The sequence below is a fragment of the Xyrauchen texanus genome, chromosome 32 (genome assembly GCF_025860055.1).
Source record: "Xyrauchen texanus isolate HMW12.3.18 chromosome 32, RBS_HiC_50CHRs, whole genome shotgun sequence".
Lineage (NCBI taxonomy): Eukaryota > Metazoa > Chordata > Actinopteri > Cypriniformes > Catostomidae > Xyrauchen > Xyrauchen texanus.
The window spans coordinates 8,960,316-8,972,783 of record NC_068307.1 but is presented as its reverse complement, the minus strand read 5'-3'; the positions used below and the strand labels follow the sequence as shown (position 1 = coordinate 8,972,783).

The window sequence follows — 12,468 nt, the reverse complement described above, 5'->3', positions numbered from 1 at the left end:
CAAGCCGAGAAAATTGCGTTTTTTAGCGTAATCTGAGGTAAAGAAGCACAATTTATGATAACTGTGTTGTCAGATTTTACTGCTGATTTGAAATATGTACTTTTATCGTAATCTTGATCAACTGTTTAGGAAATGTTAGTCTTTTCCCATTCAAGTAGATAGGAGCTGCCCTGGTGTGACTGGAAATAGCCTCCTGAGAGAGTTCCAAAGATGGCCGACAGTGGACTGACTTGCTAGATAGACTTTGCTACAAGTCAATGCATTTTGCATTTAGTGGTTATCATGAGTTTCAATGACAATAAACTGGCATTGTGCAATTGTGATCCTACTACAAATTTCAAGATGAAATTTTGTATAATTCAGGATAAAACATCAAAAGTGTTCTTTGGGACATGTTTTCTTGAGAACATTAATGGCAGTGTGTGTCCAGAGTATTGTCAAAAGAATGAAAAGCCCACCCTCCCAAATTAGCTCCAGGGGCATTTCTTTTAGTTGTTGTTGTGCAATGGATGTATTTCTGAGGTTTAATTAATGGATTTGTCAGCAGCTCATCTCCCAGACCCCATCTCTCACACACTCACACTCATTTACACACACGCACGCATGCACGCATACGCACACACTAATACCCCTTCTTATCATTCGCCAATGTGCAAGATTCCCTAGAGACTATATTCACACACTTCACTTTGTTCCCCAATCCCTCCTTATGATAAGTATTAGTGAAGGGCAGCCAAAGGACACCAAAAAGAGGTAGAGCTAGGGATGGGTGGGTACACATGTCCCTGGAGGTGGAATGGCATAGCTAGGACCACTGAGAGATTCAGAGTGTATTTAATCACCACGGTAACCCCAGGCAGATGGAATCATCCAGGAAATTTGTTCCAGCAGCTATTTTTGACACAGGCTAAATGCTGTGCATCTTACCTTTTGTTTTTAAGGAAGAGGAAATTAGATTCTTTTCTGTCAGTCCATCACCTTGGAAAGATGGAAGTTAAGATATTACTATTTACATACGACCTATAGGAAACCCTCTCAGATGCTGTCAGTAGCAGTGGGTTTATTGTGTGCTTCACAGGGTAAACTGGAATCAGTGTGCATTAAATATTCATGAATGGCCTGTGTTTGACCTCTCAATACATATGTAAAAAACATAAAGCACAAGGATGCAGCCTTTACCAGTTTATGTCTTTCTATACTTCAAACAAATATGTAATTCTTACCCCTTTTACCTTTCCATTTCCATGTATGCATTTGGCAGACTTACAGGGCACTTATTACAGGGGCAATCCACCCGGAGCAACCTGGAGTTAAGTGCCTTGCTCAAGGACACAATGGTGGTGGCTGTGGGGATCAGACCGGCAACCTTCTGCTGACCAGTTCTGTACTTTAGTCCACTATGCCACCATCACCACACAGCTTCTTTTAAGCATATATATTTAAGGTTGACCGATGGTGGATTTTGCTGATGCCGATAACTAATGGTTTGGGAACGGCCGATAACTGATTAATTGGCCGATAGTTTTTAAATCGATTTATATAATATAATTTTTTTTATTTTTGCTTTACTATGGTGGGCAAAGACAAAGAGTCCAAAACGAATAAAATCCCAGCAGCAGTTTTTTTTTTTCAAACAAAATCCTAATAATTACAAATTATTTGGTGCATAACACAGGACGTTTAAGGATAAACAAGCCCGAAACAAACCGGGGACTCTTATTTTGAAATGATAAAATCTATCAGCAACTATAACTGAGAAAAAGTAACTCTCAGCACCGATTAATCATTAAAACCGATAATCTAGCAGAATTTAGTGAGGTTCAGGCTTAAAAACAAGAATTTGCCAATGGTGTTAGAACAATAAACTCTTTTTGAATACACAAAGGCTCATCCTGAAATGCTTAAAAAAGTGGAAATCGTTCAAATAATGTACTGTCTGGTATATTTTCAGTCTAGTATTTTTATTACCAGCATGTTCTGTGCTGTTCCTGTCAGTAACACATACTGTTCACCCTCTAATGAACCTTTATTACTTAGTATCCTGGCAACAGCACACAGGTGCGGCTTACACAATTTACACCATTTTCATTTGAATTTTCCATTTATTATACCTTTGAAAGTCTTTTGTTAAAGTTTGCTTTAACACAACAGTGCCTAACAGACAAAGTCTGTACAATTTGTGCCCCATTTTCATGAAGACATGACTATAAAAACAACAATTTGCCACACCATCACACAAACACACACACACTGGCTTGGTAATGGGCATAGTACACACCCCCTCTGGGACAAGTCTTGCTCACAAAAACACATATACACACACACACACACCTCTGATGCTGTTGCTAAGGAGCCCTAGCGACCAGGTTGTCTACCATTGGCCATGGTGGGTACTCTGGCAAGGGGGGCTCAGAGGAAGTGAGATGCAGTTTGGATAATAAGCTATTAGGTTGCTTTTGTGTGTTCAAACGAGAAGGAAAAGTGCCAGAAAGAAAAAAGAAATGGAAGGAACTCAAAATCATTTGTATGAATTTATATAAATGAATGAAAATAAACAAGCTGGTTTTCAAGAGGTCTGGGTTTGGGTGTGTGATTGGTGGGCTTTGTCTTTGCCCACCTATCACAGTCTCTCCCCAGGCACAAACTCATCTCGTCTTATTGAGTTACAGGCAATCCTCATGGCAAAACAGAATTTGATAATCCACTATAACAGAATAAATGAGTTAAATATAAAATCAATACAAAAAACATCACAGAAGATTTTCACTGAATGTGTGACCTTTTTAGATTGGATAAATACTGAATTTAACAGTTGGGTGGAAATGAGAGGAAACAGTGTTGTCGGAGATTTGGCAGAATCCAATTTCACTTCAGATGGAAGGAGACTAAAGCTGTGCTGAAAGGGTGTAGGAGGGTGGTCTTCTATAAGGATACAGGAAAGGAAGGAGGTCTTAAATATTTCAGTTGTGGCACAGCATGTTTCGGACATGAAGCAGAACGATAAAAACAACCTTGCTGTGTCTTTTTGTGACCACAGAGGATCTCCCACATCAGAAAAAGATATTGCATCTCCCATTAGATGTCTGATTCAAAGCATATAATGAATCAGGAAGTTAAATATGTCATTGACTTAAATGTAATTAAGTCTTTACAAGACCTTCGGGTCATTTAAAACTAGTGCTGTGCTGTTAATAATTAGTTTTCCAATTTGTTTATTTTTCTCTACAAGGTCATCAGTATATTATGACCTAGATCCTCTCCTTGCCGAAAGGAGTTGTGCCACCTTCAGTACAGTAGGTCAGCATCTGGCAGCTTCTGGTAGAATATCCCAACAGCTCTTGCATCTCTTGTTTGGCAGGGGAGTGGGTGCAAAATGACTAGACTAGTGAAATCGCAAAGAGTAGGTTCACTTTTCTTTAGATGGAATCGATCCGTGCTTACCAAAATTTTAATTCAAACAATTCCAAATAAAGTGGCAGCGATGTACAAGTTGCCAAATGTGCATATCTGTCAGTAATGCTCTGTTCCCTTCAGAGTACTCAGTGATGTTCTAGTTCTCAGTGATGCTCACTTTCAAAAAGGATTTTGCCAGAGTGTTTTGCAGGTGTAAATTATTTCTTGATTTACATCAGGTAATAATTGACAGCAATGAGTGGGAAGAGGAGGAGGAGGAGGAAGAGGAATAGATCCGGCTCTAATCAGGAAAAGGCGGGATTGATTTATCTGTGACTGAACGGCTCACTTCCCATCAGGGCTTGAGATACACTTCTTTGACTCCAGTCCTTTCCCACCATCCTCATCCCTCCCTCTCCCCCGTTCTTCCTCTTGCTTTCCACCATATTACTTTTCATACAGCTCCTCCACTTTCTACCTTTTCCTTTCCCCCTCTCTTTCACTCTGTGCCACCCCCTCCCCACATCTTTTCTATCTATGCTCTCTCCTGGTAGAACTAGGTCATTCTGCAACATTGAGCCATTGCTCCTGCCAACCACGAGATCTGCACAGCTCTGTACTCTCGCCTGTACCCTCCATCTTACCTTCCCAGAGGTCTGCTTAGCGTATCTAGTTTTTCGCATGTTTATGTCTCCATGCATAGCATGATGGCCGATTGTAGGGGCGTTTAATTAAAGCACACTGGTTTAATTAATAGCTGGCATGCTTCCACAATAGGAATGTGCACAAAAATCATTGTGGGTTACTTTTGAGTTGCAAGCATCACATGATGGAAAGTCTAAATTTCTATAACAATATACTGTAATTATTATGCTTCCATTCCATATCTCTTTGTTGAGATATAATCATTTAAATATTGTCTATTTACTTTACTGCATAAAACTCAAAATGTGTCTTTGGGACAAAGTACTCTGTAATGGACAGTCAAAGGTCACAAAAAAATCACAAACAAGCAATAGATGTAGAACTAAGGTATCATGCAAACACAATCTAGTAGACTCTTTCGAGAGTGGCACTAAAACCTTATGTGAACTCCTGGGAGAAGTATAGCAAAGTGTGAGCAAGAGGTTTGTGTATGATAGTGTGACGGACTGGTTTCCTCAAGGTTTCCTCAACAAGAGCAGAAGTGCTTTTGACCACCTTCCTGGCCTGATCAAGTTGGCCCAACACAGATGAGTCTGTCGAAATGAATGAATACATCTCTAAACTGCTGTAAGATAAGCATTCACTCACCTCATTCACGTTCTTCCCCAAGCAGACCCTCTGTGTCCCGTTGATCGCTGTGTGATGAGTTGTTTGTGAAAAATTTTGTATTTGTTCGCCTGTTAGTTTAGTTCGCCGTCGTCTGTCTGTTTGTCCTCGTTTGGTGTTGGATTAGAACTCTCCAAATATTTAATTTAGTCTTATGTCTAGATTGTCTGAAGATTGTCTTTTCTTCAATGGAAAGGACCCCAATTATGCTTATTAAGCTGTAAAAAAGACCTCCACGCAACAGCCAAACTGTTTTCACTGTCTACGATGTTCACGTGCAACTGACATATTTCCCCCCTAGTGGCACTCTTGATGAACTGTTATTTTGCTCACAATGGATTTTATTCATAAAGAGAGGACCAATGATTTAACTCAGATTAGAATGACATTACTGTGTGTTATTTTATTGAGCAGATGGATAAATGCAATTGAGCAGATGGATAAATGCAATGCATGATTAATCTTCACTCAGTATTTATTATTAATATTAATATTTATTTTAATACAGCTAGTTATTATTATGATAATTGACAACAACAACAACCATAAATCAGCAAATAGAAAGCAGAAATTCAAATGTGTCATTTTTAATATATACGTTTTGTATGTGCAGAAAAAAATATAGGCTACACATAAAATCACACATTTACTGTACAAAAGCTTTTTGTCATGTATTAGCAATGTAAACAATTAATTTCTGACTGTCTGACAAAAATACGAATAACAGGAATTTTGAATAAAGTTTAGGTCAGGGGGCCTGGGTAGCTCAGTATTGACACTGACTACCACCCCTGGAGTTGCGATTTCGAATCCAGTGCGTGCTGAGTGACTCCAGCCAGGTCTCCTAAGCAACCAAAATGGGTTGCTAGGGAGGGTAGAGTCACATGGGGTAACCTCCTTGTGGTCCCTGTAATGTGTGGTTCTTGCTCTCGGTTGGGCGCGTGGTGTGTTGTGAGTGGATGCTGTGTAGAATAGTGTGAAGCCTCCATATACGCTACATCTCCGCGGTAACGCGCTCAACAAGCCACGTGATAAGATGCACGGATTGACGGACTCAGACATGGAGGCAACTGCGATTCGTCCTCTGCTACCCGGATTGAGGCGAGTCACTACGCCACCACGAGGACTTAGTGCGTATTGGGAATTGGGCATTCCAAATTCGGGAGAAAAGGGGAGAAAATACCACAAAAAAAAGAAAGAAAAAGTTTAGGTCAAATCGTTCTCGGCCCTACTCTCTTTTCCATTTATATGCTCCCACTGGGCCACATCATCAGCAAGCATGGCGTTGCCTTCCATTGCTATGCTGATGATACTCAGCTCTATGTCAAGCTGGACCCCATATCATCTACACCTTCACTCTCCACTTTAAATGCCTGCCTGGAGGAGACAAGGGCATGGATGACGGATAACTTCCTCCAGTTAAACAGCACCAAAACTGAAGGTCTCCTCATTGGGACCCCACACCAACTCCGATCTTCCCCCCTGACAGTCTACTCATTTGCTGGCCATGATATTTCTTTGACGTCCTCTATAATAAACCTGGGGGTTCAATTTGACGCCCACCTATCATTTAACACTCACATCCAACACACCTGTAAAACTGCACTTTTTCATCTCCGGAACATTTCCAAACTCCGCCCCTCCCTCTCTTTTTCTGATGCAGAGATGCTGGTGCATGCCTTTGTCTCCTCCAGGCTTGACTACTGCAATTCACTACTTGTTGGGATCCCTGGCAGGAGCATACAAAGATTGCAGTACATTCAGAACTGCGCTGCCAGGGTCCTGATGGGGGTTCGCAAAATTGAGCACATCACACCCATCCTCCAAAAACTTCACTGGCTCCCTGTTAGACTCAGGATTGATTATAAGATCTGTCTCCTGACCAGGGGCGTAGCACCAAATTTTGGGCCCTGGGTACAAACCATCTTGCTGGGCCCCCGTACCAAATATGTATGTATAGAAAACTGACTTCTAAGCGGCCCCCCCTGCCTCTGGCCCTGGGTACTCGGTACCCTTTACCCCCCCAGTCCGACGCCCCTGCTCCTGACCTATCAGTGTGTCTACAGTAGCGAACCAGTGTACCTTAAAGAACTCATTACTTTGCATAATCCACACCGACATCTCCGCTCTTCTGACAGCCACAAACTCCAGGTTCCTAAGTCCAAACTCCGTACTATGGGAGATAGGGCCTTCCAGGTAGCTGCGCCTAGAATGTGGAATGCTCTCCCTAATCACCTGAGTGCGCCACAGTCTATAGAGGTTTTTAAAAATAAATTAAAGACCCACTTATTTTTAACTGCTTTTTCTTAAAACATATCCTGTTCTTGTTGTCACCAATTGTTGTTAATTTTGTTATTAAGTGTTTTAATCTATTTTTATTTTTTATTGTTTTTTTTTTTTTTTACCTGTGCACTTGTAGCACTTTGAGATATGTTCCTTCATGTGTAAAGTGCATTACAAATAAAATTTATTAATATTATTATTATAAATCCATTGATATTTCTCATTCACGCTGATAGTTTGGAATGAATACTCCACTTCCGGTTGACTTAAAAAAAATCTAGTTGAATCTCGTACAAATTGTTCAAATAATTTTTAGTTAAAGCAATGAAAACAAATAAGTTGACATGACTTATTGATCATATCATTTTTTACAGTGAATTGTCTCTGAGCTCTGAGGGCGTTTTCTGCATGTTCTCCTACTCAGCGTCTTTCGAGTCCACTGAGATCAGTCTGTGCAATGTGCCACAAGAACAAAACGTCAGCAAGCCTCACTCTGCCCATCCATCAGCACTTTATCTATCTATCGCATCAGTCATATCTCTCATTCCTTCTCTCCCTTCTCGTTCTCACTTTCTTCTCAATATTACAGTATGTCAGTAATGGGTTTGTAGTACAGTACCTCTGTTTGACAGAGGTCAAGCCTTTCTTAGAGGTCAAGATTATACAGCATCTCATGCAGTCCACTGTGCAGTAATCTCAGCAGTCCTCAAGACCACAAATGTATTTCTGAATGCTAAAGATGTTATGCTGAAGTGAAATATAATACCTACCTTTCCAGAAAAGCTTCTAATGCATGCAGGCAGAAAACTACACGATTTGCTACTGTGTGACTTAATTGAGAGTCAGCACAGTACTGTATGTTGAGTTAAAACTAAAATAAGAGCACTGATAATAAATGAATGTACTTTGTAGGTGTACAAATCACACATGTATGTTTGGAATCTATATTAAAACCTGTCATTTTTGTCTTTACAGGTCTTAGAAGCATCTGCCATCTTCAGTCTTGAAAGTGGCCTCATTTTCCAGCGCTTTTGTGTAAGTTGATGCTTTTCATCTTGATCAAAAGTCTTAAAGAGGTGATGACATACTCTTTTTATATATATATATATATATATATATATATATATATATATATATATATTTACACTTTTCTTTTCTTCCCTGAGGTACACTGATAATGTAAGTAAAGTTGTATTTTTTTGCAACAGAGTATTTTGTAATATATGGTCATTTTCACCGTCTCTGTCCCTCCTAAAATCTTCAGCGTTTCACGTCGTGCAGCCGATCAAATACAAACATATTCGAAATTCAATTGGAAGAGAATAAACAAGCTCCATAACATTATAATACAAAATTTCAGGGTTTATACTTATGCACATCCAACACATTGCATCCAAATATATTAAACTGTTTACTTACTGTAAGTGGAATTAACTATCAAACAGTCATTGCATTAGACATATTCATGATTGGAATGGTTTACTTACCGTTTTGTGATCGGGTCCAAGTGTTTTTACTGCATCATCTTTCTATAACAGTTCATTTGCAAAGCTTGAATTGTATTGACTGGTTATCAAGCAATCCACACTGATATTAGCCTAAAAAACCCACATACATGATGATACCATCTCCTTTTCAGAGTTGTAACTTGACACCACATATTTTATAAGTGGCGCAAGATACATGACAATGGTTAAAGACGTCTGTCTTGTGTATGTTTATATACAAAAATAATTAAAAATAGTCCAGATGGGTCCCATTTGGTGTTCAGGAATAGTTAGGTCACACTAGGCCTGTTTGTCCTGCTCTCTCTCTGTGTGTGTATGAATGGAGCACCAGTGGGCGGGGCCAGTGATGTGATGACATAAAGTAAATGTTGATGTTTTTTCGCTATAGAGGCGGTCATGAATTAATGGAATAACTAGCGACGTAGGGAAGTCGTGAATGTAGAGAACGAGGCATTTTTGCCGTTTGGTTTCAATAAATGCTTTTATTGCATTGGGGATTAAGCTTTGAGTTCTGAAATACAGTATGTTTTTATAGTAGAATGACCACTTATATGCCAACATATCACATGACATAACCCCTTTAATACATTATTGGTGACTAATACTTTATAGTTAGTTGTATATTCTCATAAACACTTATAACCAAGGGAAAATCTACTCAGTCATTATTGCAAATGATCAGGACCCCGATGTGAAGCTTACTATGGCTACATTCCAAATAAATCAATAAATCAATAAGTAGATAAAATAAATGAAAAGTTATATGAGAGACATGAAACTAGCTCAGCTATGTGAGAAATCTGTTGTTTGTGATATTTATGACACATTTTCATTCTTTCTTAATTCTATAAAACTTGATATTAGGCAACATTGATTAAAGTGATTTATCAGATGGGCAACTGAGGGTTAAGATATTTATTGATCAGATGGCCCTGATATGATTGTTCATCAATGTATGTTATCAGATGCAATTTTTGAGTGAATGTTACATAGCACTTTTTTTGACATTACACTCAAAGTACTTCACACAGTGAACAGGGAACTCTCAACCACCACCAGTGCACAGCATCCACCTGGATGATGCAACAGTTATTGGTCAAGAGGATAGGTGATAAAGCCAATTCATAGATTGGGGATTATTAGGAGGCCATGATTGATAAGATACAAGGGGGAATTTGGGAATAATACCTCTTCCAGCAGCAACCTTAGTTTTGCACAGGAGGTCTCCCATCCTGGTACTCACCAGGCTCAACCCTGCTTAGCTTCAGTGGGAAACCAGTCATGAGCTACGAGGTGATATGGCTGCTGTGTACTGTGAGCATGTGACAGTGTAATCATGGGGATTGGGCATTTCATTCTTAACATGCCCTCAGTTAAGAGAGGTTAAACATTTATCGTATTGAAAATGGAGTGTTAAAACATGCATATGGTGGGTGTAAGTGACAGCTGTAGGGGGTTTGTAGTTCAGCATCCTCAGAGCCTGTCTCAGTGGTAGGGCCTGAGGAGGAGTGGGGCGTCTGGGCAGAGAGGCACAGCTCCACTGAGGGTAATTGGCTGTGATGTGCATGCAAGTATTTTTAGTGGGAGTATGGGTAGTGTGTGTGTGTGTGCGTGTGTGCATGTTTTTGGATGGGAAGATTGCCTGAGGCTCTACTACCTCACTAGGGATACAGGGAGAGAAATGAGACACAGTCTGCATGGCCTTTAACCTTCAGTGGCACCAAAGACATTTGCCCTCACGGTGCCATTTTGTTTGTGTTTTTCAGCAATATGCTATTACAAGATATTACATATCTTTACCTCTCATTTAGAGTGACCACTTCATCTTCTCAGAATGCCAATTTCCTTATTTTTGGTCTTATAAATATTAGCACTTGGTGAAGTGCTGTGTTGTACATCTAAAATATGTCTCCTTTTTTTCTTCATGTATAAAACAGCAAGACAGCATGCAAGCAGAAAGCAGCAAGATGCAATTTTCCCAAATTGTGGGTTAAATATTATAAAAGACTTAAAAGGGGCACTTAACGCCTTTTAATATTTCTTTTAACATCTGTGAATGTCTTACTTTTTTCACCTGTCTGGCTTTAGAACTGTTTCAAAATGAATATCTTTCACGTTTGCCACTGAATTAGGTGGCTGTTGTGACCATAATACACCAATAGGCTATGATAACCACGACCATCAAAGAGTGAAGAGCCTGACACTATAGCCACTCACATGCTGATGGAGCTGAAGTGGGTTTCAGGACCATTATTTTGTTAATCAGCTTTTACCTCACTCCCTTCAGCTGTGTTCTAACAAGACATATGGGATAATATGCTCCATCTGAATGTTTCTGTTGCTACAGTGTGTGAATAGGAAATTTCTGTTGTAAAACAATTTCATTTTTCCTTTCATCTGGTTGAAACATGAAGCCAGAATGTAGGATGAAGGCTGTTTAATTATATAGTAATAGTCCCAGAATGCTGCTGATGAGCTGGTGTTAACATAATTAAATATGAGGTCTTTTAATTTTAAAATTGTTTAAAAAGGTGGTGGAGTTATCTAGGGTCTAGTTGTGATCTGAATATGCTTTTCCAAGTGCAGTATAACGTTTAGTTTACTTACGGTTATGTGCTATTTACTATGCAATGGTATCCTTCACAGAGAACAATCCCATAATGCATACAAAAATCCATCCAAGATGGCTGACACAGAGAGAAATGTCAATTAGAAATATACTTAGAATAACCAAAAACTATTGCTAGAAGATACATTGAATTTAAATTGTACTATTTTTACTCAAAATTAGCAAGTCAAAAGACAAAATATTAAAATATTAAATATTAAATATTATTTATTGACAAAAATAAATAAACCAATGAACAATGTAATAATTAATTTTTCTAGTTTATCTCTAAACCTAACCCTAACCATAGAGTCTAACCCTTTACCTAAACCCTTATCCTAACCATTGGGAAAAACACTGTCATGTACCACGAAAGAGAAACATTTGCATTTTGAATTAGCGTTCTTCTGATTTTTCTTAAGTTTAACCCAAACCTAAACCTATCCATCAAGTCTAACCACTTACCCGGACCCTAAACGAATCATGATTTTAAAAGGAAAATAACTTTAGTGTAGCACGGAAATAAAACATCTGGGTTTGGAACGATATGAGGGAAGTGTATTACAGGTTATTTACATACAGTCATTTGTATTGCATAAACGAATATGGAATGAGTAACCAAATTTGTTCACTGACGTTTCCTTTCTTAAAATAAAGTGTTGGATAGGAGGCTTAACTAAACTTTGACTCCTGTATCGGAATTTTGTGTTTTGATTGGTTGGTCTCTTTGGGAATGAACGTCATTTCTTTTCATACGTTCGAAGTTGTACGATTTCGAATGATTATGAGTTTTCATGAGACTGTGTTGAATATTTGTGTGCTATGTATTTTTATGCTTATTGTACTGTTGCATCACTAGCTTAGCGACATGCTAACTCCAAACTCTATTGGAATCAGTTGTGTGTCAAGTCACCAGTGTGTTTCGAATGGAGTGCTATTGTGTTTTGTATGATTCTAGAGTTGCTGCCTATGTAACCGGTCCTGGTAGCCCCGCTCCGAACTTGAACCAGCGTCTCCGGCGTGGGAGGCGGGTGCGCTAACAAGGAGGCTAAAGGCTACAGCCCCTAGCGTCAGTCGCTAGTGCACCTCTTGAGGTCAGGAGAGTGAGGTTTACACACTGCACAGCTATCTACCAGCTGGCTCCCGTTACACCTATGTACTATGTATTATATACTTCCAAGATGTCCATCTGAATATGCATGTCTGAATCAAATAGGATAAATTTAAAGACGTAACTTCTCCAAAAGGGTTTTACCATGCTAACCTTTTAACAGATAAAGCACAGCACACTAATTAAAGTACCACCACTAAATATATCAAAACTAAAAGAAAAAAAATCTAAAAGAAGTCGAACTGACTAATTGT

At 39.1% G+C, this 12,468-nt stretch overlaps 1 protein-coding gene across 2 annotated transcripts in view; it reads left to right on the top strand.

Moving 5' to 3' along the window:
- Nucleotides 1–12,468, top strand: part of LOC127626151 (neurofascin-like) — a 106,296-nt gene that overhangs the window by 34,705 nt on the left and 59,123 nt on the right. For both annotated transcript variants that reach the window (XM_052101733.1, XM_052101734.1), the window contains exon 2: nucleotides 7,963–8,022. The gene's annotated coding sequence lies outside the window, so the exon portion shown is untranslated. The remainder of the gene's footprint in view (nucleotides 1–7,962; nucleotides 8,023–12,468) is intronic.